Here is a 25,964-nt window from a genome sequence, read left to right on the forward strand (position 1 = left end):
CCAAGGCGTATCAAGCACCACTGAGAATGTGGCATACATCTGAAAGCACATTTCCCTGCCACCTAGAACACATACTACTTACACTAGAGACACTCTTAACTAGGGACAAGGGAGGTATTCAATTTGGTTTTCATTTTAATTCACACCAAATTTTATGTTGGATGTCTCCAACCAAAAGACATGTGCAAAAATGCATACATTAGAGGTGACTTTGCATGCATTAACAAAAATAAGGAAAAAATGCATTATATCAGATAAAACGACAAACAAAAATACTGTTGTGAGTTTGGGGTGGTGGGGTTAGTCTGGGTTAAAATCCAATGGAGGATTCCATTGTTGAACTAGCCAGGCAAGTTCCTTTGTGATACAGTTTGTTTCCAAAGTACCGGCTAAGTTTGGTTGTTAGTATACTGTCCAAACAACATTCCAGCTAAAGATCAGTTAATATATGCTCTTTAACAAATCTGTTGTTGGTTTTTTTAATGTTAAAATTGTGGTGAAATATTTATGACATTAATACAGTCAGGACTTTGACAGGTTGTGCTAATTACAAGTCTCGGGTGCATGATCCAATCAGTGCCAGAGTATGGCAATACATACATATAGCCCCCACGCCTGCACATATACCAGTAGTAGATCAATAGGGCAGGGAGAATCTCATGTGTGGTGGTAGAATAGGGGATGCACCTATGCACTGGATCAAGCCAGTTTACTGTTATGAAACAATGGTAGCTACCAGCATTATGCAAATATAAATATATGTCACAATAATTCAAGACACTGAATTGCTCATTTTGGCTTTTATTTGGGACCCCAGTGATAGCCCAAAGAGTTATACTATTTTAAAATGAAATTTTTAAAAAATCAAACATAGCAACTATAAAACACAAAAGTACGGTAATTTTGTAAACGTAGGTGGTGTACCTGATCCTAAATGAAGGGTGCAAATATGTTTATTATCATAATTTTAACATTGCCCCCCCACAAAGGATTGCTCAAAGGATCATACAAATATAAAAGCAAACATAAAAGAGATAATAATCCAACCATTAACACACCATTTTCAATTTAACACAAATACATCTAGATTTCTGCAGACCTGAGGAGCAAGGCTTGGGATCCCCTCACTTTGCCTTTAATATCAGATGACATCGCGGCACATTTAAAAGGTGTGTTGCCACCTTGACTTCATGGAATATATGACTATGGACATATACTAAAGAATTATTGGTGGTCAACTGATATGCCAAACAATTCTGAGCTACACAAACTCTCTCAATGGGCCATTAAGAATCATTCTGTACAACTGAAAAACCAACTAGCAATACATCAGTCCAACAAAATGTATTTCATTGACTCTTTGGAATGAACACAGCAAAACTTTTCCTAGTTAAAAATGTTAGCACAGGACTATGAAGGCATGGTAGAAACAGGTCTCATGCAGTATTTCAGCCTCTCTCTTGAAGCATGGCATTTAGGTACAGGTGTTAAAAGGTGAGCTATGGGTAGTCACAGACCACACGGCTCTGAAATGTGGCTTTTTAAAAACATATCTTTACATCTAACACAGGAGCTAGGGAATCAGAGATTACACCAGTGGAGACTCTCCACGAAAATGAATGCTGACAACGAAAAATGGCTCTGGTTTCCGCCCTCCGCCCCCCAATTTTCTCTCCAAGACTATTGATATTTAGGACTACTGAGCCACTCCACACCTCTTTCAAGGCAAATAATTTTCGCAAGGCAGATGCTTCATCGGAATGCCCCCAAAACAGTGAAGTTGGTGCTGGAATTCCCCAGAAACAGTTCTGTGCTGTGCTGAAACCAAACGCCTGTTTGCATTCTATGGCTACTGCACTCTGCCAAATTAAAGCAAAAGCAGCAAATGCAGTGATCAGAACAAAATAGCTTGCAGTGATTTCTATTATTTTGCCACGTGTGAAAGTAACAAGGCACTGTGTTTCTAACAAGGGAAAAGCCTGCAAGGTTTTTGTTCCTCTCTTCATTATCTTTCAACAATTGTTTCCTCCCAGGCCATGTAACAAAGAAAGATGAAGGTCCCCAGTTTTCTAATGCAATAAAAATAAAAGGACAGACGATGGAAAGGGTGAAAGAGGTGAAGCATTTCACTACAATTCATATTGAGTTGTCTTTTTCTGTTTTTTAATTACGAAACCAAAAATAGCACAATGTAGTCTGAGTCACGTAGCTGCTAATTATGCTACTATTTCAAACATTCCAGTGTCATTCACAGCCATGGTGCAGAAAGAGGACTTTATTTTGTTCTAACCATGTCATTTAAAACCTTTTGTCATGAGGAGAATAGTACGAGGACAGTCAAAATATGAATACAGAGCTGACAAAGACAACTCAAAATTCTGCAAGGATGTTGATATTTTGATAAAACAATTCCAATAGCCACACAATTGCAGAAGAATATGCCGTTTTAAGCCACCAACTTTTCTTGAAACCCTAGTACTCTACAGATGCATTGCTAAGCAAAGTGCCCCCCTTGCGTTGTTCTCCAAACCATTAGAGATTGTGTAGTCAGCTACCACCAATAGTAGGGCCAGGGTCAGTAGCTGCTGTCTTTGGGGAGCTACCATGGTCCCACCACCTAGATAGGGCCCACCCTTCCTGTCCACAGTCTGGAACTCTGAGCAGCAGCAAGTAAACTGGGTCTAGCCTCCTTTTAAAAACAAACAACTTCCACAAAGCTGTTAACATAACACTGATTAGAAGCATTATGGGAAATTTACATGGTAGTTTCACCTAGCTGCCCAGCACTGTTAGGAGCACAGCTGTTGCCTGCCACCAACAGTTAAGCCCCGTGTGGGCCACCAGTTAGCACTTTGCCAAACCTCCCTCCAAATCTAGAAGCAGCCCTAAACCAAGAATCAACTCAAGCGCAACAATTCTTATATGTTACTTCTGTATAGAATACAAGACTTCTGGTTGCAAAGGCCCCAAATACTATTTCCTTCAACTACCCCGAGGCTTGTTGAACATCCAGCCTGAAGGATTCTGAAGCACTCAAAAAGCTTGCCCCTCATTTTGTGACATTGCTGTTGGTTTTGTTATAAGTATACACCTACTGTGATTTTTAATGAGGGTTTTTTTTAAGGTGCCTATATCTTTTAAAATAATTTAGTTTTATGTTCTATATTTGAGACTTCTATCTTACGTACTGATAGGTAATAGTAGTAAATTAAATAATTAAATGTATAGCACAGCATTGCTCTTTGCAGTGCACATGAGGGCAGATCCCTTACAACTATGACATAGGGAAACAAAGGAAGGGACAAAAAATGGAGACAAGGGTAGACAGGGGAAGAATGTGCAATTGTTTTGAGTTTCATGTGTTGAGGCTTGGCTATAGGCTTCATTGCAGAAAAGCATGTTCAATGTAACAGCTGGCTCTTTGCAAAGCAACCAAGGAACAAAATGTATTTTTAGGGAAGAGCTACAAGGCAATTGCTCAGTTTGCTAAACTGGAAGTGTGGGAAGCAAGTGCCATGTTGGGTTTTACACAAACCTATTCTCTTGATCCATAATTCACTTATTCCACTATTCTCGGTGTGGTTAGGAAGCAAGGAAGAAGCAGGGATGGTGCCAGAAGCTGATTAAGTCAAGTTGCAATGTCAAACTCCCTTGCTTGATTTCCATTGAGTAAATCTGATGCAAAGTGAAAGACAGTGCTTCTCAAAAAAAAAAAAAAAAATCTCTACATACTCCCATTTTTTCATGGGAAAATGCAGGGCTTTGGGCCTTGAGCCAATTGGTATAACTCTTGCCTGAAGCTCCTTCAAGCCTGGAACTGGTTCTGAATTTGCATATCCCTGCCATGCAAGCTATACATCCTACCTCCGCCCTGCTGTATGAATTATCACTGATACGTCCTGGCTTGCAGAGATGGACATATCCCAGCCCTGGAAAAAACTCCAAGTGGACATGACCTAAATAAAACTCTTGTGAATCTGTGCACAAGCACTGCACTTCTTTCCTAGCCCAAGCTGCTATTTGAGAGACAGACTCAAACAAGACACGAAGGCAACAGTTCAGTGAGGTCTGATTTTCATAGCAAAAGAGGAACATGCAAGCAGGGAGCTGCTGTTACTTTCCTCCTTGCAGCCCCCTCTCTCCAAGTGCCTCCCCCCAAGCTGAGCTTGTTTGCTGTATCAGGAACTTGGTCAAGAGAAAGGGAGAAAAGGCACCTGAAGGGACAGGCCATAGGAAAGTAAGCTGTGGTCATGGGAGTGTGGTGAAGACCACCTGTCCATGCACTTCTTTTGCTGTTAAAATCTGTCCTCCTTCCTCACATCCTCATCCTACATGATTGGGAAAGGCCAAATCATCCTACATGATTGGGAAAGGCCAAAGACACACATAGACTTGCCACGATCAAATCTAACCCTCTAATTGATCCTTCTTCTCCATGCATTACAGAACATCAGCACAGCCTCCGAGACACAAAAACACAAATTAATACATAAAGCAATTGCAATTTTCCTTGTAACCAAACTACTCCCATTACTTACTTCAAACAGCAGGAGTGTTCCTAGGTGCAACCTCCTTTGGCCAGGTGCTGCAGCACTTTCCCCTGAAGTCTGTGCATTAAAACTTGTTCATTGTGCTCAAGGATGCTAGAATTAAAAACAAAACAAGAAACGTTCAGAGAAGAAATGTCACTTCAAGTGGTTGGCAGGGAAATCCCTGCACTATCCGCAATGCGTTTCTGATAACTTTAAGAAAGCTAGTTTTGGAACCAGAAGTGGAGAGAAGAAGTGGTCATTTTTGTGGATCTTCGCAGCCTAAATGGATTTTTTCAAACACTGCCTGTTAGCATGGTTGTTCACATTCTTTGATGATCAACTGCTGATTAAACAGACTATGAACACATAGAAAACAGGAGTAACCACAGAGAAATCTGGAAAAATAATCACTCTGATAAGCGACATGGATGGTGCAGTAAGAAGGTAAATCAAATGAACTACACAATCTTCGTTCCCCAATCTAAAGGTTACCTTCACCCTCCTCACGCCTCTGCTGCATTCAACACCTCCTTCATGACCACATCAAAGATCAGCTTAGCAAGCATCAACCTAGAGTCTACTCTTCTTTACATGATCAGTTTTCTGCAATCCAAGCAGTGAGAAAGGGGGCTCTTCTTCCTGTGTTGATCATTTAACACTATACTGTCACCTATCACTGTTTCTTTAGACTGCCAAAGAAGTAAACAGTGTTCTTAAAAGTATTTTAATCTTTCTTCTATCCCTTCAGTGGAGGGTGAACTCACACACTGTACTCTTTTTGCAGTTGCACTGGGGCTTACCTAGACAACTTTTTGTGTGTGTTCTGCACACACTTCTTAGCTGTTGCAGGAGTTCCAGAAAGTTTCCATCAAGGGAGCACAACCGCTGTAAGGAAATGTCATTTCCCCAGAGCTCAAAACACAGCAGATTGTTGCTTGGAAAATATTATCTCCCCACCCCAAACCAAGTAAACACTCATTGCCTTATCAAATAAAGCACGAAGTGTTGTGGTATGTGTATCACAGGTCCCTATTTGATGGCATCTGGGATACAACAGGGATGAGACAAAAGTTGGGGGCACTCTTTGATCACAGTAAAATCATTTCCCCCTTTTGGAAGCTTTTGGGGATAATATCTAAAGAGTGTGTGGAAATGTTCATCTATTCAGACTAAGGGCAATGCAATGCAGGAAGCTTTGCCCTTGGCTGCAGTCATCACATCACCAAAACTGATGTCATATAGCACTGCAACCTTGGAAGGCAAATGAGGCCACCACCTTGCTTGAAACTAACCAGTTCTGGCCAGTAACTGGCAATATTTTGGCTCCTACAAAAGCACAATGTGGCATTCAAGTTAAGTTTTTTTGTAATTAGGAAAGTAGCCTATTTAAAATGAATAAAGCCATAAATAAGCATCAGTTCACTGCTATATTATGAGAGATCCCCCCCCCAAAGCACGAGGATTAACTTCAGTAATAAATGTTGAATATTTACATCTCTCTTCCTTCCACCCTTCCCTCTCCGTTATTCTTCATCTCTGCATTTTGCTCTGTTCCCCCACTCCCCTGCCCACCACAATTATTCCTTTTTATCTACCTGCAATTCCAGGCCCCCTCTTATTAAACACACTATCTTCCACCTGGGTCCTGTCAGCACACAACTGTTTTATTTGGTTTCCAATTTGTCAGTACAGCCTAGAACATAATCTCTTTGTCATCACTATTTGCTTCAGCTCCTCAGAAAGTTAGTTCAAGCACAACAATCTGCCTGTCTTTCAGAGTGAAAACAGATGCAAAGAACTTCTTCAACTTTCCTGCAAGCCCTTTCCCCCCTTTTCATTGATTGTCTGTACAAACCCTTATCATAAGGTCCACTTTTGGGTGTCACTGTACAAATTATGAGAGAGTAAATCAAAACATCTTTGCATTGTAATGCTTGAATATTTTTAGGTTAATGGGGCAACTGGTTCTTTTCAGTGCCTGTCCAACATGCAAACATTTGCAGTTGTTCTAGATCTTCTGCTAGATGTATCCCCCTAGACAGATCATTTATAACCTTGGGGCTGTTTATTGGACTCATTAGCTTTGCTTTATTGTACACTCCTTTGTCTTCTGGCTTGATATCTTTCTAGGGTACAGTGTCTTACATTTCACAATGAAAGAGCATTCAGTTTCAGCTGCCTTCAATTGATAGATCAATCCTCAAAGAGAGGTTGACTGCATCTTCGACTGAATTCTTGCTTCTTTTCACCTTATTCTGAAACCACAAGGGTGTATCCAACCAAATCATACTCCACTTGGACCTGTCAAAATCTATGACTTAACTGGATACCATCTTATGCCTATATGGATAAACACACATCAAAATGCTAGCTGTTGTTCATTACCCTAATAAATATTGGCAGCTCACATGGCTTTTTTACAACTGAGTTATATTAATCCACATATTCACCCACTCAAGTTAAAGGAAAAGCTTCAGTCTAACGCTTAATAAAACTGTTAAAAACATTTGCTGGGTCATGCCTGCATTTTCTCTACATGCTTTCCAAAACCCTCATAACAAAACTGTTCTGTGGGAAACTGAATGAATTACTACTGTCATGGGAACATTTTACAGCTCCTAAATAAGATATACTATAGCTGCCTCACAGTTTTACTACCTCGAGTGCTATGTTTGCATACTATGAAAAGTAGCTTATCAGCAGGAAGCATAATTTTCGGTTACCTAATTTGGATTGGTCAATATTTCCTCTCCCTGCAACTCAGTATTGGGTCAGCAGTCTCACTCACCAAATCATCCAAGTTCCCTGAATTTCTTTACACCAATTCTAAAACAACTGATGCAGTTAAAGGTCATGTTGATTTATACATACTTGCCAAATGATATAAATGATAAATATACCACAGTCAATAAATTACTTGTAACAGACAATTAGCAACTTCTTCTGTAACTTCCAATGTGTCTCATTCTACAAAAAGGGAATATGATGTAAGAAAACTGGGGTGGGGATTGCATTGATGAATGCTCCCCCACTTAAAAAAAAACACCAAACTTCCTGCAGAGGCAAATCCAGATATCGAGGATAAAGTAGGAGCTGAAACCTGAGGTAAGGAGTTCCTAAATGACTGTGCTTCACTGTGCACTACTGACATTGTGTATATTATAGCATTTTCCTCTTTTCATTTGCATTCCCACTTCTACACCATTATTTAATTTAGTACCACAATATTCATGAGCCCTGCAATCCAGTGACTCAACTGATGGAACAAAAGTGTGTCACGTGGCAGAGAAAGCCACCAGAGGGTTCCCTAGGCCAGGCACCATCTTTAAAACAGTTGCAGTACAGTGGTACCCCGCAAGACGAACGCCTCGCGAGACGAAAAACTCGCAAAATGAAAGGTTTTTTCGTTTTCGAGTTGCCTCGCAAGACGAATTTCCCTATGGGCTTGCTTCGCAAAACGAAGCTTGCCCCGGGGACAGCGGGTCTTCTCTTTTGAAGCAAGGGGCGGCGGGGAGATCGCTTCTCCCCACCGCCCCTTGCTTCAAAAGAGGTCTGCCCCCGGACCTCTTTTGAAGCAAGGGGCTGCGGGGAGATCGCTTCTCCCGGTGCTCCGAAGCGGGGTGGGGGGGCGGGAACACCTGCCCCAGCCGCCGGGCTTCGTAGCGCTGCTGCGAAGCCGGGCGGGGGGGCGGGAACACCTGCCCCAGCCACCCCGCTTCGGAACGCTGCTCCGAAGCGGGGTGGGGGGGGCGGGAACACCTGCCCCAGCCACCCCGCTTCGGAACGCTGCTCCGAAGCGGGGTGGGGGGGCGGGAACACCTGCCCCAGCCGCCGGGCTTCGTAGCGCTGCTGCGAAGCCGGGCGGGGGGCGGGAACACCTGCCCCAGCCACCCCACTTCGGAACGCTGCTCCGAAGCGGGGGGGGCGGGAACACTTGCCCCAGCCGCCGGGCGGGGGGCGGGAACACCTGCCCCAGCCACCCCGCTTCGGAACGCTGCTCCGAAGCGGGGTGGGGGGGCGGGAACACTTGCCCCAGCCGCCGGGCTTCGTAGCGCTGCTGCGAAGCCGGGCGGGGGGCGGGAACACCTGCCCCAGCCACCCCGCTTCGGAACGCTGCTCCGAAGCGGGGTGGGGGGGGCGGGAACACTTGCCCCAGCCGCCGGGCTTCGTAGCGCTGCTGCGAAGCCGGGCGGGGGGCGGGAACACCTGCCCCAGCCACCCCGCTTCGGAACGCTGCTCCGAAGCGGGGTGGGGGGGCGGGAACACCTGCCCCAGCCGCCGGGCTTCGTAGCGCTGCTGCGAAGCCGGGTGGGGGGCGGGAACACCTGCCCCAGCCGCCGGGCTTCGTAGCGCTGCTGCGAAGCCGGGCGGCGGGGGGCGGGAACACCTTCTGAAGGCGGGCAGGGGGCGAAAGTCTTTGTCCCCCCTGCCTGCCTTCCCAGGGGCTTTTAAATCGCCCCGGACAGCGGAGAAGTCCTCCGCTGTCCCGGGGCGATTTTAAAATGCCGCCCGCCAGCATTTTAAGATCGCCCGGACAGCGGAGAAGTCCTCCGCTGTCCCAGGGTTTTTTAAAATGCTGGGGGTGGGAAGAAAAGCCCTTGCCCCCCCCCCAGCCTTCAGAAGAGGTCCGGGGACAGTCTGTCCCCGGACCTGGTCTGAAGGCGGTTTCCCTAGGAACGCATTAATTGATTTTCAATGCATTCCTATGGGAAACCGTGCATCGCAAGACGAAAAAACCGCAAGACGAAGAGACTTGCGGAACGAATTAATTTCGTCTTGCGAGGCACCACTGTATACAAATAATGGGGGGAAATTGCAGTGTATCAGTAACAAGGGAAATTCTATTTAAAAGTTCTCTTTGAAATTGTATCACTGACTTTTCACTTCTCCACTAACCCCAGAAATAATGCTTACTCCCCTTCCACAATTTATTTCCCCCCTCAGTGTATTAATACAACAACAAGACACAATTCAAGTTAAGCACCTTACTATCTACAATATACAACCTACAATATACAAAACCCAAAAGATCATACTGACAGTCTAGAACTGTTTCTGGTGAACCATGTTCAGCCACTGGTAGGGGCACCATGGCCTGTCAACTCCTGAGCTGGGCTTCTGGATGGAAAGTGCTGCCCTCCAGAATCTCTGAAGGGGATCCCCCTATGAGATGGGGCAGGGTGCCCCTTCCTTGTCCCTTTCTCCTAAGGATCTGGCTCAATACCTCTCCTACCATCATAAGTTATGACAATTACTATGAGGTATGCAAGAATGCACAGGACCAAAGTTAATCTGCCTGTGGGCAAAATTCCTCCCCAACCCTAAAAACAGGGACCAACAGTTATTCATAGCAATGCCATTAGATCACAAACCCTCCCCTGATGGAAGCAAGAGGTAAAGTAAACAACAAAGGGTAGGTAGTTTGAAAAGTCAATTGAAGCAGAAGTGGAGCAAGCAGGAAAGGGGCAACTTTTATGTCCCTGGAGCAGACTAGAGACAGCACAGACTTTGGTCTGGTCCACTTCCAGGCCACACACCCCAGGGAGACTAGAATGATGCTGATTGGCTCTCTGAAGTCTTGCCCTGTTTGTGTCTTCCTCTGCAAAGTGTTTCCCAGCCACGCTGGAGTCTGAGATGTTGGCTGCTCCCCTGCCACCATGCCAAGCTGGAAATGGGTAGCTGGGTTAATCTGTTGCAGCAAACAAAGGGTGGCACCTTAAAGGGGTGCTACAAGACTTTGTTGTTGTTGTTTTCACATTCTAAGTAATACTACATGATGTATCAAGGAGGCAAAGTTGGGCACAGTTCACAATTTAAAGAAAAACATACAAAAGCACACAAGAAAACCACCATCAGGACTGGGATTCAATGTCCAAAAGGGGTCAAACTACACATTCACTAGATACAGAGCATGCTGCTATCCATCAGTTTTTCCCTGAGGAACTCTCTTTGGTAAAGCAGTCTACGGGGAGGGGAGGTTCATCTCTTCCTTTTCCAGTACAATTGACAAACACCAGTTTGTATGGCTAGGAGTATTGCCCTCCTATGATATAGGAATGCTCTCCATCGAACAACAGGAAACATAAATTCATGGGAGGAAGAATTCCATCTTTAAGGAAGAAGAAATGACAAAGTGAACTCAGTCAACCCACTGAAACACACCTGGGAAGTATACCAGACTTGAAATCAACATGGATATCTAGTTCCCATGGGCGGTATCCAACGTGGTAGTTCTGTTAACAGAATGGTTTTTGTTTGTGCCTCAGATTTCCCCACCCACTATGGATTTGGAGAGGGGTACGAGAGGAGAGGGAAGTTCCAGAACTGCTTCCTGGGTTACTGCCCTGGGAAGACAGTAGTAAGTTTGACAGCAGTCCTGAAGAGGAAGCTGTTCTGACAGAATTGGCTATATATCCCCAAGGCTAGCTTAAGGTCCAACAGTCATTTCTTTCAACGACGACAGCTATTTAAAATACATGAAACATCTTGTTATACAAGACTACCGTAGCTCCCAATTATGGCTAGATCTTGGTGTGAAACAGCTCATGTATATGGAAGAACATAAGCAAACAATATACATTATTCAAAGGGATATGTAAGCCACAGCTCATTAAAGAGAAATATCAGCCATCTCCACCTTCTACCCTAGCACTTCACCCTTGTCTCCTGAAAATATCACCCTCTCATGCTGAGCTGTTTATGTATTTTGAAAACACAAATTATGTCATTAGTCATTTTTTAATGTGACGGTAAACTGCAATTACATAACTTCAAATGTTCACAGAATATACCTGCGGCAAACACAGCCAAGTAGCAGGAAGGGGCTTACCCATAAGTAATTATTTAAAAAGAAAGAAAAGGAGATCAGTGGATTTCTTACGCACCAACTGCTCCTTTTCTTCAGCGGCAGCTGTTGACTTTTAGTTCATGGTTTTTAACACTGGTCCCATTTCCCATACCAGATCTCATAAGCAATTTAAGGGAAAGGATGCCTTTAAACATAGGCAGAACACCATAGTTTTATTACTGAGAAACATACATTATTATGTATGTGGCCACAGACAGATGTTGAGACTTCCTTGTGAGAGGGGAAGAACATGACTTCCAAAGTTGAGTTGTGTCACAGGACATATTGAATTTGTACGTTCGTTTTTTTTAAAAAAGGAAGATATGCATTCCAGTTGCTAAAAGTCAAAACAAGTACATCAAAACTTTTAAAATATTGGGCAGATTTTCATATGTTAGTCATATTAGGCAGAAGCTTTAGACCACATTGATAATAATATGGGTTTAATTTGAGCCAGATGCCCCAAAGGTCAGTGTGAGGCATTATGTAAACTCATGACATAGAAAGGTAAAGGAAAGCAAAACACATTTTTCACTCCCTCTTCAACCTCTAACCACAGCCTTGAACTTAGCTGCCTAGTAATGGCTTTGGGACTGAAGGAGAATTTTGGGAACACAATCTGCTCTTCTACCCTTTAAGCTGTGCAGAGTAAAAGGAACATGCTTATGAAAATTGGTATTGAGAGACACTAACCACGTGGTATGCACCTCCGATTCCACCTTCCCCTGGAATATCTTAAATTGTAAGTGGCCTGTCTTTAAAAAGGAATGAAATGTACTTTATTAACATAAGGAACGGTTTGCATGGAATGAAAGTGATTTTATAACAATAGGTAGAGTACCTTGCACCACTAAGTAATCTCAGCCAGTCTTCATAGAACTGATATTAAGGAGAATATCTTCCAGGTTGGGATAGGGCAGTGGTTCTCAAACTTTTTGCTCGTGCCACACCATTTTTAAAAATCTTTATTATAAAGGAGTCTTCTCCAGCACACAGTTCAAATGGTGATTCTGTATCACAACTAGGATTGCCCTCTCCTGCCACATCAGTGTGGCACACCACACCCTTTGTGTTAGAGGGAAAGGGAATCCATCAGTCTGACATCCACAGCTGACATACAAGAGATATGATCACTTTCAATGAAGAGGAAGACTAAAATAGAGTTTTATTTATATACCAATGTGCATTATCCATATTTTGCATACAAATAATTTCAGGAGTTCACAAGTGCGAGGTCTCTCAGGATCTCCTAGACCTTCTACAAGGCCTCAGAGAAGCTTGGAAAGCCGTGGGATGTTAAACCTCAGCAGTAGTAAGAGAGATTCCTCATATCATTCTCCAAGATCCCGAGATGGGCAGGATCAGATTCACTCACATGACCCTGCCCACTCATCAGAACAGCTGCAGAGGTCCAGCTCATGTGCTCACCATCAAGATTGCTGGGCACAAGCAATGGGGCCTTCACACTTACAGAACTCCCTCCTGAATGAATTACACTTGGCCACTTCAGTTCAGGCTTTCAAGTGGCTCTTAAAACCACCTCTCTTCCAGGTTGCCTTTCCTTAATATGTTTTCAGCTACGAAATTCTGAGCTGCTCCTTAATTTGGAAATCATAAGGCTTTATCAGGCCTACAAAGTCTAGATGCTGTTTCATGATAAAGTGTGCCCATCAGATGGTATAAATCATCTCCGTATCAGTGTACGCTGCTTTGTGAGGGCATGGCCCCGAAAGGTGGTTTATGAAGCTGTTTCATCGCTAAACTTCTACTGAATTATGTAGAGGTCTGGAAAGTAATAAGACAAGATGAATTGCAAACCTTGCCATAGTTCAGTGCTTACAGCATTAAACTCTACCACCTTCATCTTGGAATTGGGGAAGTAGGGTGGAAGTTTACCTCTGCAATTCTTCTTGAACTTTGGCGACACAATGAGTGGACCCCTGTATATTTCTATTTAGGGGTTTTTTCTGTAAAATCCTTTGGAAATCTGCTAGCAATACCAGGTTAGCACAATCAAATATATAAAGGCGAACCATTCCTGAAGCTACTCCCCCTTCTGCAAAGTTTACAGATTTTCATGTTGCAATGCTACAACCTGTAAAATAATTTTCTAAAGGTGTTCCCAATCTCATCTTGCTAATATGACACCACCATTCATTTTCTTTTTTAAAAAAGTAGCAAAAATATTAGACACACTTAAGTCTTCAATTTGTCCACCAGAAGAAAAGCAGCAAAAATCTTATTTACATTACTCAAATCCCAATTTTAAGATATGTATTGTGACAACCGCTTCTGCAATGGTGTGTTTACTCTAAAGTTAGCAGAATGCTCCAAGCTACTTCAGGACTGTTTTTCAAACTATAGCAACCAGCACCTTTTGCGTGACCACCAACACTGAAATTGGAATACAGGGTTTTCCCCCACCTCCAGAGATGCCAGAGTTCATGTGGCCAAGGTTCTCTTAATCAAATGAGCACAAGGCTAGATGACTATCAGAAACTCGGGGAGGTGGGGGAAATCCCACAATCTTCTCAGGGTATGTGACTACATATAGACAAGGTTTCTGAAACAATAATAGCAACCAAAAACACTAACGTCTTTTAGAATAGCAGTGACAGATATACCAATACAAAATTATTATTTATGGTGCATTAACTGCTGGAAACACAATCAGCCTCCTCTTCATGCAAGTGATGAACCAAGTCATAGAGTCACCATTACTTCTCATTGGATGTAACCAGAAAACTATGGGCAATGGCTTCCAAACAAGCCAGGACATGAAGCCATGGTTTAAAGTTGGCTTATGACTCCTGCTTTGTTTGGAAGCTGTGAACCATAATTCCCAGTTTGTAACATGAGACTATGGTTAACTGTGGCTTCCCAGTCTGTTAGCCCACTCACACAAGTAAGAGGTGGCTGTTTGTGGGTACATAAAACCCTTGCATAGCCTGGCTTAATAAACCAAAATTTGATCGTGTGAAAGAGATGTATACAAGGCCGCAACAAAAGGCATTTTTACCTAGATATTTAATTGAACAGCTCAGCTTCAAAGAATGGGAAGATGAAGGGTTCCAACATAAAAGCATTGCAACATACCCACAATTGTCATCATCACTTCCAGGATTTCGAGCAGCAAGAAGGCACTTGAATTAAATTACCTAAATTAAAGTTGTAATTCCATCTTCAGTCTGTGATGATACCAAACACCCTGGTTGAAATTTCAGACTTATTATGAAGTGGAATACACTACAGAGAGACAGTAATGAACAGTAAAGTTCATTGCTGAATTATTGCATATAATTAAAAGTACGGTTTCTGCTATACCCATGCTTAAAGTATGTTAATAATAACCTAAGAGAGAACTGCCGCTTCAAAAACACAAATCATGCATTTCCATACCCAATGTGTGATACTGCATCTGTTGCTGTTTTAAAAAATTATACAATCAGCACCTGATAGAAAACTATGCAACACTTGGTGGAACCCAACTGCTATGCTAAATATAAAAGACCCGGAGACACTTAATCAAGGATGACAGAAGTCTGCAAGATAACTGTAGGCCAACCCCACGGACCAAAAATCAATAATAAAAAACTACAACTGCAATTCTTAGCATACATTCTAGGAACTACTCAATAGGATTTACTTCTGAGGAAGCACTTTGAATGCATATGCAATACTTACATTTATGACTAACATATAATTTGTGATAAACTAATAGCTACATAACAGAAAGGTACAGTACTCAAGTAAGCTAGCATTTATACACATAAATCAGATCAACACACATGTGTTCCAAGAAAGAAAAATCAAACATTATTGCTTATTAGTACAGCTCATGCACAGAGTTCACTTTATAAGCAAGACAATGATGTACTCTACGCGAAGTTTCAGAAGTGGATGCAAATCAAGATGCACACAGGGTATACAGTCTCAGTTTCTCAAAGTTTCTGACTTGTGTAACTTGTGTGGAGTAAGCACTTTGCCCAACAAGGCTTTGAAGACTACTAGAAAGTAGTTCCTATAAACCAAGTGCCAATATACATATATTAAGCATATGTTCATGTTGAATTCACACAAAGCATACTAGGGAATAAGGTCCGCTATCCTAGAGGAACTTAATTCCAAGTATATGTATCTATGTAAGGACACAGTCATTACATAAAAGGCACAGGAACAGGTTTCCTTACTTGAAAAATGAAACGAAATTCAAGGACCAGTCCACACAACTGAAGCCCAGCATTACTGTACTACAAGCACCATCACCCCTGACTACTGACTCTGCTTGCTGGGGCTGATGGGAGTTGTAGTCCAACAACATGTGGAATGCACCATGTTGGCTACCCCTACTCTACAGCACCGAACCAAGTTAGGAGCCAGCTGCTCCATTATAGAAGAGAAGAAGATAAAGAATTGTTTCAGATATCTGTCATGGGGGATACAGAGCATGGGCAGGAATGCTGGGGCAAGAACTCCCAAAATGGCCACATGATCAGGGATTTAACAGCTGATCATCAGCCTGAATCTACATTGGGCAACCTACCAGCAGGTTCAAAATATGGGTTACAAACATGGCACTTAACAGCTAAAAGAAACCAGTAAAGTGATGCATTGAGTTTCCTGTGAGAGATGTAACATAACCTGTCCTCCCCACATTACTGCTAGGGCGTTTGGAACTGTGTGTACACACACAACTGACTGGCACCCTGTCTGTAATAGAGAATATGGCTAGCTAAGGGTGGGGGGCATCGTTGCTTTTTGCCTCATTTCTCCATTAAAGCTTTACAATTTAACGAGATGAATCCTTTCATTTATCTGACATCAGGAAGCATCATGTGCAGCATACTACTCACAGTTTAGTAATTAATGCTTCGACTATTAAGAAAAATGTTTTAAGATTTTAAAAAGCTAGCTAACTTAGGAACTTTTACACAGTGCATGGAAGCCATGAACTGTAGCAAAATAAAGATCTACAAAGCAAATAAAGTGAGTGTGTGTGTGTCAGAGAGAGAGAGAGAGCGCGCACATAATCACCCTGGATACTGAAAAATCAGAAGGTAAATTATAACTAGTTAAAACAAGACACATAACACCGTCTTGGGCGAAGCTGTGAGCATCAAGCATACCAATTTCAAAGGACTAAGAGAAGATGAGTAAGTATGCAAACCAGGTTCTACAGCAATGCTTTTAGTTGTCAAACCACAACAGAGAGAAAATGTATAAGAGGAGTCTGTTTCAGTAGCAATGAAGACAGCTCTTTAACTGAAGAGAGGTGCATACTTCACAGGGCTGCTGCTAGGGAAACTTACTAGCAACAATAAAGTCAGATACTGGACTTATTCCCAAGAGTAAAGTACACAGAAGAAGAAGAAAACAGACACTGGTGGTATAGAAGAGCTGCAAGAAACTAGTATACATACACAAGCACACACAATATTCTGAAGGAAATTCAAGAGTAACCTAGAAGCTCTGGATGGGGATTAAGAGGAAGAAAGTTATTTCTAGTTGCCAGAAACAGGACAATCAAATATAAGAACAGCTTTTTGAAGTGTTATTTATTAAATTTGTATACTGCCCTATGCCTGCAGGATAAAATCATAATATAAAAACACAAAATATATAATCAAAATAAAAACAAGGACAACTCAATACATATACACATACATACCATATTTACTCGAGTCCAATGCACCATCAAATCTAATGCGCACCTCAATTTTCAGAACCTTGAAACCAAAGAAGTATTTGCTGGCGAATGTAAATGTGCCATTGAATCTAATGAGCACCTTAATTTTTGCAATGTAATTTGGCCGAAAAAAGGTGAGCCTTAGATCTGAGTAAATACAGTGTGTGTGTGTGTGTGTGTGTGTGTGTGTGTGTGTGTACACATCCAGTATAACCCTTTTCACTCTATCTATGCAAATCTCCAACATCTCACTACTTCTGTACAAATGTCTATCATAGATCTGCTTTTGCACAGGACGGATCTGTCTGCAGAATGTTAAAGTCATGTGTGCACATACACATGAACAGATCAATGTATTAGCTTCATTAGAGTATTTACATATTACAGACTATGGTGGCAAGGTCCTCTGTGCTACCTACCAAAGGTTCGGGCTTGTTCATACATTTATGGGTTTTTTTAAAAAAATGTCTGGGTTGCCGTTTCAAGAGTTAATTACAGCGTTTTCATGCCACATAGCTGAAACACTACAAGTTGGTCTCTAGAGGAAAGGGAGGAGAAGGAGAATTTATATAGTGTGCTTCAATTGTTCTCACTACTTGACAAACAATTCAGGAATGAACCAATCTAATTCTGAAAACAACAGCAAGCCATGATACTGTATAAGCAGCATTATTGACGCTTTTTGTATCAATACAGTAAAACAAAACTTGCATTGGTCAAGGACAATTGTAGGAAATAGAATATGATTGAGACAGATTTAAACTTCTCAAGAATAGTGGAGAAAAAGCTGACCTGTCACAGGAGAACCTGGTTTTCATTTTCAAATAGTTACACACTTTGCATTTTTGTCTTAGATTGACAATTTATGTTTATAAAATATAATGGCCTGAATTGTACATTTTTCTTGATGGCTTCTCTAAAAACAGCAGTTCCTGATCCAGAGAAACCAATGTTGCAGTAAATGTCATTTATAATGTCAACCAACTCACATAGATGAGTTGCTGCGATATTATCTGCTAAACCACTTCTGGGGATATACCCCGTCTTACTCCTGGTACCAAAAAAAGTCAATTCACCTAGTATAAAAATTAACACAAAGCTATTGGTGGCAGTTGACATGTTGATCTGTCAGAAATGAAAAAAAAAAATCCATCCCACCATCTCTTGATTTCTGGTTAGTTGAAGTATGGGTAATGGCTTATGGTATATGGTGAAACAAGCATTTCATAACGTTTAGTCACAACAATCTCCCCATGTTAGGAGCTAGTATCTCTTCCCTAATAAAATGGGCAGGTGGCTACTGTGGCAGCCATTTCTCTTACCCAAAAGCCCCCTTACCTTGATACTGAATTATCATGTAGCATTGTAGCAAGGGGACTTTTGGGTAAAAAAAGAAGAAACGATGTTTAGGAACAGTGCTACCATTGCAAAATAGATGGTGATGATTAGGGTACATTTCATTCAGGTCTTATTCTATGGGTGGTATCACCGTTAACTCCCAGGGACAAACCTAAGAAGCATAAAAGAGGCTTGGAAACATATGTTTTCCTACAAGAGATCAAGCTACAGCTTTTTTTAGGCTTGCATAAAGAAGGATGGAGGGATGGTGATTTATTTTTAAGTTGAATTCATCTGGACTTTCATCATATGAAAAACAATCACTGTTCACTGCTGTCCTCTTTCATTAATCACATTAGAACAACATTCTTGGACATGTTCTCTTTACATGGCGGCCTCTCCTTCCAAACCCACTGGCAATGCCTTTAACATAGACAACCTATGCCCCACTTCCCCGGGTTTGGATGTCAACAGAACAGTTGGCTCTGAATGAAAATCATTACCTTAGAAGGTGGCAGAAGATCTAAGGAAAGGAAAGCTGGATGGATACTCTTCTCATCTACCACAGCTTGGGCTCAAACATTTTCACTGTGTGACAAAACAATTTTTTAAAAAAACAACAACCACTTTTACAGCCCTGAACATTTTTTACTTTTACCCCCTGTGCTAATGTTGCTTCCTGAAGAATGCTTACATAAGACACATGACATTTAGTAAAGGAAACGGCACTGCTTTGTGAAAAATGTCTGGCAAGAACCTTAAGCACTGACTGCGTTAGCTACTCTGTCCAATCCATCCATCTTATTTACAGGCATCAAAAGACAAAAGCAAGATTATCTTCTCAGAGGAATGCATCGTGCTGCACTAGTATAGAACCTCTTCAAGACTTCTTTGAGGAAGCAGCACAATTAAATATAATTTTAACGAAAATACTTCCTACAGACAACAAATGAATTGACGCTGGGTTTCCACACCACAAGCAAGAGATGATGGGAGCAGCAAAATGGACTGATGATTGTCCTGATTCTGGATAAAGGGAATAGACATGAAGGTCACACTACATACTAGAAACGGATACCTTGGGCTCATGCATCTGACCTTACGAAGGCCTCTGACCAACTCCAGAAAGCCAAAGTCCCTAAGACAAGTTAAGGGCTAGTTTGGCTCGTCTCTTTTCCATTTACACAGGAAATAACCACACTCTGCCCTTGTTTCCCTAATCAGAACATCAAAATATTGTAACCCTAATGCGTATGTTAGTTCCAATGACGAAGACTAAATTTACTCAAATGGCTAGTTATTTGATGTATACAGATATTGTTAAAATCTGAAGCAAGTGGGACTGGGGCAGGGGGAGAGGAGTGGAAGATATGGACAGCAGCATATCCTTAAGTCTTGAGAAGCTGGTAAGCAAGGAAGCCCTGCTGAGAATGTGTTGCTTATATTGTTGGAACAACACACAAACACTGTCGTCATTGTGGCCAATTTTTTTTAAAACAAATCATTGTCTGTGAACACCTCTTCACAATTCAACATAAAATGAGATGTGTAGTTTCTCAGAACCTCAATTTCTGGAACACTTGCTTCCATTTTTGTTGAGAATAAGAGAACTTTATTGAGAATAAGTTACATTGTCAGCAGAAGTCTTCTCAATTTACTTTCACGTCTTTATACTGAACTGATAAGTCTAAGACTGTACTTCCTAGTACAGTCTGGAGAAAAATAACTCCAAGCAAACAAATTCACCAGTGGGAGTGGGTAAATCCTCTTGCAGAAAAATACTTAAAATACATTAACCGTCCTCAACTAACAGCCAGAATGACGTTCATGACAAAAGGCAGCTCCTATTTCCTCTGTTTAGAGAAACTATATTCAATAAAGGCTGATAGATAAGAGCTAGCGTTTTTCATGAATGGTCCACAGTACCAGGAAAATTCAGAGAAACGAGTTCTAATCTACAAGGATATTGTGCTGATTATCTGGCTCTATGAGACTCAAAACTCCCAGTTCTTATAATAAAAATCTGTATTTATCACAAACATCTAGATGTTTTATTACTCTTCAAATCATGCCTTCCTCCTCCCCTGCCTACTTTACTCCAACTTTTGCTGCTGGAACAGAAACACCTTAACCATCAATATTGCTTGCAAAAAGAGCATACAATTTGAACCTGTTGTTCTTTCTGTTTGTTGTTGTTGTTGTTGTTATTTATATGCCACCCATCTGATGGGGTAACTCCAGCCACTCTGGACAGCTTCCAACAAATTAAAACACAATAATACATCAAACATTAAAAACTTTCCCATACAGGGCTGCTTTCAGATGTCTTCTAAAGGCAGAATAGTTTTTTATTGTTCAGCTAGGGCAGGAGCCCTCTATAGCAGCCTGTCTACCAACCTCTGATTAAGGTAAAAGTAAAGGTAAAGGACCCCTGGACGGTTAAGTCCAGTCAAAGGGAACTATGGGGTTGCGGCACTCATCTCGCTTTCCGGGTCATGTGGCCAGCATGACTAAACCACTACTGGTGCACGGAGGACCATGACAAGTGCCAGAGCACACAGAAACGCCGTTTACCTTCCTGCCACAGCAATACCTATTTATCTACTTGCACTGGCGTGCTTTCGAACTGCTAGGTTGGCAGGAGCTGGGACAGAGCAACGGGAGTTCACCCCGTTGCAGGGATTCAAACCACCAACCTTCTGATCAGCAAGCCTAAGAGGCTCAGTGGTTTAGACCACAGCGCCACCTGTGTCCTCTGATAAGCCTCTGTGTACTAAGCATGGGAAGATAAGCATCTTCTCTTCACTCTGACTTTGCCCCATAAAGTTACAACCTGGTTAATGCTGACAATGAAAGAAAGGAGGAAATTCACATGGGAAGAAGATGAAAGAACGGTAAGGGAGCCCATAATCCCACATTCCACTCCCAATCTCAAAGCCATGGTTGAAAGATTGGAAGCATCATGCCATTAACTAGGCCTGAAGACCAACTGGAGATGAAATAATTTTTAAAACACGCAGGTATATTAATACTGTGAGGCTACTGGATCTACTTCAGTTCAAGATCTCAAGAAGGGCAGCAGCAAAAAGTTAATTTGGGGGGAATAAGGTTGATTTGCGTAATTTTCCTCCAGGTTAGCTTTTCAAACAGGTGCAGCAACATCAGTTTGTTAGAGAAAGTGAAACAGTTTTTGGCCTGTGCTCATGTCAACCTTTCCTTTTTAGGAGGGGCAACCTCTAGACTTCAGCTGCTTTGAAACTTTAATAATAATAATAATTCTTCATCATCTTTGCCAAAATAAGCTCTCTCTTCCAAAAAGATTTCAATGGAGTTAGAAGGCGTGTCTTATTTTTCTTCCACAAGCCTCCTTATTTATAGATTAAAATGTTGGCAGGTGTGCTCAGGAAAAGGAGCTGCAGGGCTTAACACGCTGTGAAAAAGCAACAGATTTGTTCTAACAGATTAACAAACTGAAAGGCTGAGAAAAGTTGTACTTTCGCTTCCTTACATATGGTTCTTGTTTGTCAAAATGCAGTTTTATGGAAACAGTGACAACAAGGGAGTGCACAAAGCAAAATGAAGCATCACAGCCAAATCCACTAGAACAGTGGGGATATGCCTAGGAGCTTATACTGAACACAACAAATGCCCCAAATCAAGTCTCTAGAAAGGGAGTGTGCATTTCTAAGGACATTGCACACATTAGGACAGGAAGGTGCTAATTTTCATGAAAACAAATATAATATTTGTCACTGCCTATCTTTTTGAATCTTGACTGCAGGCTGGTAACTTCCTTTTTATGTCTTGGTTCTGGGGAAACTTCTACTTCACCAATTCACATTGTGGCTTCTTTAGCAAATTTAATGGGCTAAAACTACTGCTGCACCTCGCCCTGCCCTACAGGGGGGAAATGACTTTTAACAGAATCAAGGGCACCAACAAATTACTATGCAAACCTTGTAACTTGTTGGCCATATGCATTACATCAGGCCACCCCTCTGGGTGGAATGGGGAACATGGGATTTCTTAAGATATGCTCTCAACATAAGCATGTGAAGACTAGTAGTACAAAAGTGCTTAATATTTTTGCTTTGTTTTCTCCAGTTCCTCAACAATGGATGGGAAATATGGCATGAAATCAAGAAGTATGCCTATGTCATAACATTTATTTTATATTTCTTGAAAGAGATAAATACCAGAGCTCAAGAATTAACTTAAACCAAGAACTGGAGAAGTGTTGTAGGTCAGTGGTAGAGAATCTGCCTTGCACGCAGAAGCTCTGGGGTTCAATCCCTGACATCTTCAGGTACAGCTGAGAAAGAGTCCTGCTTGAACCCTGGAGAACTGTCAGTGTAAACAATACTGAAGTAGATAGGCCAATGATCTGAGCTGTTCCCATGTTCCAACTACAAGTGATCCACAGAACTTGTTTCCAATATCTAGTTCACTACTGCAAAGTGAATAGCAACTAGGGGTGTGTGCAACAACAAATAGCATTGTATCCTCATCCCTTTATTGGTGCTCCTGTTTACGGTCTAGCCAGCCGGACAAGTGGTGTAGCGTAGGAGGCACAGGGGCAGTTGCCCCAGGCACAACATTGTTAGGGGAACAAAATTTCAACACCCAGTGCTGTCTCAATACAGCTGTGCACTTCTGTTGCTGGGCTTTGTGGAAAACAGCTTCTATGCAAACCAGGAAATGACATCTCCACACAATGAAATAGCTCCTTATCTCTATGGCTGCAATCTCCCGAGTGACGCGGATACCTTTGGGCAGTTGAATCTGCATACCTACAGACACACACCCCGCGTGGCCCTGGGTGCTGGCAACTCTCACTACGCCACTGAGCACAGACATACATACCCTCCTCCAGAATATGATAAAACTTTAAAAGGAGTCAGTTAGAACCAATTCATTCTTTCTCCACAGTCCATATCCCAGTTTCCTGTTCCTGTTCTGCGACTTCTGGAAACTTCTAAGTATGTTGTCCTCATTGGGTTACTCCTGTATAGCTTTTTGATGCTCTGAATGTCTGTATTTCTCAAGGTTCCCTTGAGTATATCTATATATCTCCTTCCATTTTTGTGAGCAGGAAAGGGAACATTAAATTTGCAATCTGAGAGAGTGGTGATGAAGTTGATATTCTTGCTGAACGATTACTGCATCTCAGCTCTGGCTAGCTTCTTTTCACACTTTGAAGAGTATGTGTTTTGAAGCACACATGAATGACTTTCAAGCCTTAACAGAAAAAAGATGTGGTCTCCTAGCAGTAACCCGTCTTTTTCTGCAATGTGTAAAGTGTCCCTTTTCTGCAAAAGATGAACTGGAATATAGTTTACTAGCTCAGGGAAGATTCTCTGCAGGTAGGTTTATAAGGAAAGAAAAGTTTCACAACTACAAAAAACGAAACAAAAAACCATTATGCCTGTAGACAAAACTCTATGTAATTCTAAAAGGCAAACAACTATTCAACTGACATCACTAAATAAAATCTGTATTAGATGATCTTGCCACAGCTATCCATGCTTTGGAAAATGTGATTTCTCTAATATGTTAATTTAAGAAGTGTCTGGAAACTTCAAGTGAACCAAAATACCATAGTCAGGTAGTCAGCAAAAACTGCCACATTTCCTGAATTTTAAAGAACTTCAGTGGCTTCCAGTTTGTTTCTCAGCACAATTCAAAGTACTAGCTTTCAATCCATAAAGCCTTCAACGATTTGGGTTCATGGAATCTGAAAGGACTTTCTTCTCCCATATGAACCTGCCTATTAATTCAGATATTCTGCAGAGACCCTTCTAATGGTGCCCCTACCTTGAGAAATTAGGTGGACAGTCACCAGGAAGAGGCCTTTTCAGTGGTGGCACATACCCTGCAGAACTCTGTTCCCAGAATATTGAATCTAGCATATGCACACCTTCTAAGATGGCACACAAAGTCTATCCTATTTGCCTGAGCTTTTAACAGTGACCATTGTTTACCCAAGTGATCTGATTCTACTGTCATCTCTGCTGCTCTTTTAAGTATACTTTATCATTCTCTCTATTTCAGATTCTAATATTTGTGTGCACAAATGAGGCTAAAGCAAGCAATACACACATGCGATAGGAAGGTATTAGACAACCTGAGGTAACCCTGAGATTTATATTAGGAAAAGAAATTATATAAAAATCCTAAGGAGGGGACCCACAAAAAAAGTTCAACGATCACGGAGTGCTAGCCATCTAAGAGAAAATCATTAAATATCAGGCAGCCACACAGCAGATTAACAACTGGCTATTTAATATAAGTGATTGCCCAACAGAAGTCGGGCAGAAACAAAATCAATACTTCACAAATTCTCAAGAGTTTATTAGAAAGCTGAAATGCATGAGAAGCATACAGATAGTATAGTATTCTGTAAAACCAATTAATTTAAATTGCCTCGGCTTCTCTGGAAATCAATTAGTACATAATTTCAAACACATATGATCAATTTATTTTGAAAAATCTATTTATAGCAATAGTCATCTGAAGCATTCCAGTAAGATTTGATATATATCAGCAAAAAAAAAGGGGGGGGGGGCAGGCAGAACAAAGGGAAGAATATATTTTGTGCATGTCAGCTATTTATATTGCTACTGACACACTGTTCAGCTACTCTGGGTGTCAGTATCACTCACATTTATTGTTATACTGTGGAGTCCACTGCTATTTTGGATATGGTATAGGTTTCTTAAGCAACCTCAGGTACAATTTAGCAGAAATGGAGCTAGACTAGACTCTTCTGGGGATGCTAGGGGATAGAGGAGGTGGGAGGGAATCAGATAAATTGCTTTTCCTTCTCTTCCACTAGCAGAGCCCCTGTTGGAGCAACCAAAGCAAGGAGCACCATTTGGATTCTACCCATAACACAGAGGAACACAATCCTCCAGCCTAACAGCACTGGTTCTTCCTCTGCTCCTTCTTGCTGCCCAGTGATCTGTGTGCCAGTTTTCTGCCATCAGAGGCATCATAGAGGAATCAGCAGCAGGTGGTCTTAAAAGTATCTTAGCCCAAACAGAGTCAGTGAACAAGCTGAAACTTCACCTCTCTGAACTTTTCTAGAATAAATCCAGGAGACCGCCCCTGTGTTGTTGTTTTTCAGATGAGCAAGTTGAAGCTAGATGGAAGGAAGAGCCACACATTGTTGTAGACAGAGTTTGTATGAGGAGAGAGTGAGTTGTGGGAAAAGAAGGCTAGGTACACAGGCTTTTAGTCTACACGATGGGGATGTTTTAACTCCCTTTTGGAAAAATCAGCTGCTCGGCCTTTCACCACAGGATTTGCTCTGTTTGAGTGGCTGTGTTGCTCTGTGTAATGTCTTACATTCTCAAAGTGCAAAACAGAAGCAGCCTAACTAAAGTAACACAAACTACTAGTACAGATATTACAGAATCAGAACACTTGCTTCTTCCCACTTTTTTCTCTGTTGTCTTCCCCTTCTCATATTACTCTCTGGTTTGTGCACTTGGTTAGATATTTTTCCAGTCAACAGACAAATGTAGATTTTAAAATATTGCCTTTTGGTACTTTCATTTTG

The 25,964-nt window shown here is 41.7% G+C and overlaps 1 protein-coding gene across 25 annotated transcripts in view; it reads right to left on the bottom strand.

The window, feature by feature from the left end:
- Window positions 1-25,964, bottom strand: part of ATXN1 (ataxin 1) — a 195,751-nt gene that overhangs the window by 131,427 nt on the left and 38,360 nt on the right. For all 25 annotated transcript variants that reach the window (XM_077933263.1, XM_077933254.1, XM_028737660.2 and 22 more), the window contains one exon: window positions 4,539-4,643. The gene's annotated coding sequence lies outside the window, so the exon portion shown is untranslated. The remainder of the gene's footprint in view (window positions 1-4,538; window positions 4,644-25,964) is intronic.

This window comes from Podarcis muralis, chromosome 8, assembly GCF_964188315.1.
Source record: "Podarcis muralis chromosome 8, rPodMur119.hap1.1, whole genome shotgun sequence".
Taxonomy (NCBI): domain Eukaryota; kingdom Metazoa; phylum Chordata; class Lepidosauria; order Squamata; family Lacertidae; genus Podarcis; species Podarcis muralis.